Source organism: Rhinopithecus bieti, unplaced genomic scaffold (assembly GCF_001698545.2).
Source record: "Rhinopithecus bieti isolate Rb0 unplaced genomic scaffold, ASM169854v2 scaffold_26504, whole genome shotgun sequence".
Lineage (NCBI taxonomy): Eukaryota > Metazoa > Chordata > Mammalia > Primates > Cercopithecidae > Rhinopithecus > Rhinopithecus bieti.
In genome coordinates this window covers 24,229-28,068 of record NW_016812891.1, presented here as the reverse complement: position 1 = coordinate 28,068, position 3,840 = coordinate 24,229, and the positions used below count along the sequence as shown (strand labels likewise).

Here is a 3,840-nt window from a genome sequence, read left to right as displayed (position 1 = left end):
AAGCAAGCAGAAGGAAGGAAATAAGAAGGATTAGTGCAGATATTAATGAATAGAAAATAGAAAAACAGCAGAGAAAATCAATGAAAGCAAAAGTTGATTCTTTAAAAATACCAACAAAATGGACAAAACCTTAGCAAGACTGACCAAGAAAAAAAGACTCAATTACCAAATCCAGAATTGAAAGAGGGCTCATTACTACTAATCTCACAGAAAAAAAAATTGTAAGGCAGCCAGGCACAGTGGCTCACACCTGTAATCCCAGCACTTTGGGAGGCCGAGGTGGGCAGATCACCTGAGGTCAATAGTTCAAGACCAGCCTGACCAACATGGTGAAACTCTGTCTCTACTAAAAGTATAAAATCAGCCGGGCGTGATGGTGCACACCTGTAATCCCAGCTGCTCAGGAGGCTGTTGGCAGGAGAATCACTTGAACCCGGGAGGCAGAGGTTGCAGTTAGCCAAGATTGCACCACTGCACTCCAGCCTGGGCAACAGAGAGAGACTCTGTCTCAATAATAATAATAATAACAATAATAATTATAATAATAAATTACAAGGGAACACTATGAACAACTGCATGCCAACACATTACATAGTATAATTTAGATGAAATGAACACATTCCTGGAAAGACACAAACTATCAAACCTGATTCAAGAAAGAATGGAAAATCTGAGTATACTCATAACAACTAAACAGGCTGAATTAATAATAAAATAAAATAAAATAAAAGTCTCAGCTTCACTGGGGAATTATACCAAGCATTTAAAAAAGAAATAATACTACTCTGGTGTCATTCTGTGATAGTATTATGGCATGCAATTCCTCAAAATTAAAAATAGAATTACCATATAATCTGGAAAATCTACTTCTGGATATATATCCAAAAGAATGGATAACATGGCCTCAAAGATATTCTTGTTCATAGCAACAATATTCACAATAGTCAAAAGATGGAAGCAGCCAAAGTGTTCATTGAAAGATGAATGGATATACAAAATGTGGCGTATACCTACAATGGAATATTACTCAGCCTTAAAAAGGAGGAAAATTCTGATGCATGGTATAACATGAATGATCCTTGAGGGCATTATGCTAATGTGAAATAAACCAATCACACAAAGATAAATACTCTATAATTCCACTTATACGAGGTACATAAGAGCAGTCAGAATCATAGGAACAAAGCCAGGTATGCATCTAAAGTCTCAGGTACTTGGGAGGCTAAGGCAGAAGAACTGCTTGAGCCCATGAGTTTGAAGCTATAGTGCACTATGACTGTGCCTGAGAATAACCACTGCACTCTTGATTGGGCAACATAGTGAGACGCTGTCTCAAAAATTTTTTTTAAATTATAGAAACAGAAAATAGAACAGTGGTTACTGGGAGCTGGGAGAAGGGGAAATGGGAGGTTGTTTAATAGGTATGGAGTTTCCATTTTGCAAGATAAAAAAGTTCTGGGCCAGGTGCAGTGGCTCACACTTGTAATCCCAGCACTTTGCGAGGCCAAGGCAGGTGAATCACCTGAGGTCAGGAGTTCAAGACCAGCGTGACCAACATGGTGAAACCCCGTCTCTACTAAAAATACAAAATTAGCTGGGTGTGGTGGAGCATGCCTGTAATCCCAGCTGCTCAGGAGGCTGAGGCAGAAGAATTGCTGGGACCTGGGAGGCAGAGACTGCGGTGAGCCAAGATCACGCCATTGCACTCCAGCCTGGGTGACAAGAGTTAGACTCCGCCTCAGAAAAAATAAAGTTCTAGAAGCTGGTTGCAACAACAATGTGAATATACTTATCACTACTTATCACTACTAAATTGTAAACTTAAAAATGGTTAAGATAGAAATTTTTATATTAGTGTATTTTACCACAATTTTTAAAAGATAAATAAATGATATAAATTCTTCACAAACTCTTCCAAAATATAGAAGAGAAGGGAACATTTCCCAACTCATTCTACGAGGCTGGTATTACCCTGATACCCAAACCAAAGACACCACGAGAAAGCTATGGACTAATATCTCTTACCAATAAGATGCAAAATCCTCAAAAAAATTAGCAAGTAGAATTTGGCAATATGTAAAATGGATTACACACCATGATCAAGTGGAATTTATCCCAGGAATGCAAGATTGTTTTAACATCCAAAAGTCAATTGATGTAACATACCACATCAATAGAGTAAATGGGCCTGTCTGCAGAATCCACACCGACCAGCACCAGGCCCATGACACAGGGGTACTGGGACATCTGAGGGCTGACCCACACCATCTGCCTGCTCCAGCAATACACAGACTCAAGCTATGAGGAAAAGAAGTACATGATGGGGGATGCCCCTGACTATGACAGAAGCCAGTGGTTGAATGAAAAATTCAAGCCAGGCCTGGACTTTCCCAATCTGCCCTACTTGACTGATGGGGCTCACAAGATAACCCAGAGCAAGGCTATCCTGGGCTGCATTGCCTACAAGCACAACCTGTGTGGGGAGACAGAAAGGGAGAAGATTTGGGAAGACATTTTGGAGAACCAGCTTATGGACAACCAAATGCAGCTGGCCAGACTCTGCTACAACCCAGATTTTGAGAAACTGAAGCCAGAATACCTGGAGGCACTCCCTGCGATGCTGAAATTCTACTTACAGTTTCTGGGGAAGCAGCCATGGTTTCTTGGGGACAAGATCGCCCTTGTGGATTTCATTGCTTATGATGTCCTCGAGAGAAACCAAGTATTTGAGCCCAAGTGCTTGGATGCCTTCCCAAACCTGAAGGACTTCATCTCCCGATTTGAGGGCTTGGAGATCTCTGCCTGCATGAAATCCAGCCACTTCCTCCCAAGACCTGTGTTCACAAAGATGGCTGTCTGGGGCAACAAGTAGTGCCTTGAAGGCCAGGAGGTGGCAGTGAGTTGCCCATACTCAGCCTGCTGCCCAGACTGTGTAGAGCAGCTGGACTCCACACCCCAGCCCCTGCCTTCTTGTTCTTTTTCCCTGTTTATTCCCTTCTTTACCCCCAAGACTTTATTGGCCCTCTTCACTTCCCCTAAACCCCTGTCCCATCCAAGCCCTTTAAAGCCTCAGCTACCCATTTTCCTTTATGAACGTCTCCCTCCCAACATTACCCTTCCCTGCACTAAAGCCAGCCTGACCATCCCTCCTGTTAGTGGTTGTGTCTGCTTTGAGGGGCCTCACTGGCCCCTCACCTGTGGAGCTAGCTCAGCCCTGGGGTCCCAGGGCTGCATGAAAGAGCAGCATTGACTGGTTTACAGGCCCTTCTCCTGCAGCATGGCTCCTGCCTTAAGCCTACCTGATGCAAGTAAAACCTAAAACACACACACACACACACACACACACACACACACACACACACACAGAATAAATGTCAAAATCCACAGGATCATTTCAATAGATGCAGAAAAAGCACTTGACAAAATTTAACACCCTCTCATGATGAAAAAAACACTCAACAAAATAGGAATAGATGAGAGTTTCTTCAACTTAATATAGGGCTTCTACAAAAAACCCACAGGTAAGAGCATATTTAATGGTAAAAGAACTGATTCTTTTTCAGATGAAGCATCAAGACAAAATGAAGAACAGGACAAAGACGTCTGCTCTCCCGGCTTCTATTCAACATTGTGAAGGAGGTTCTAGCCAAGGCAATTAGGCAAGAAAAAGAAATAAAAGGCACCCAGCTTGGAAAGGAAGAAATAGAAGTATCCTATTAGTTGATGATGTGATTTCGCATATAGAAAATTCTAATGAATCCACTAAAAAACTATTTGAACTAACAAACTTTAAGTTCAGCATGGTTGCAGAATACAAGATTAATATACAAACAGAAATTG

At 41.8% G+C, this 3,840-nt stretch overlaps 1 pseudogene across 1 annotated transcript; it reads left to right on the top strand.

Annotated features, from left to right (window-relative positions):
- The first annotated feature begins 2,191 nt into the window (after positions 1 to 2,191).
- Positions 2,192 to 3,319, top strand: LOC108512048 (glutathione S-transferase Mu 2 pseudogene; annotated as a pseudogene). The gene has a single exon (XR_001880471.1). The product of XR_001880471.1 is annotated as a glutathione S-transferase Mu 2 pseudogene (transcript).
- The last annotated feature ends 521 nt before the right edge of the window (positions 3,320 to 3,840 follow it).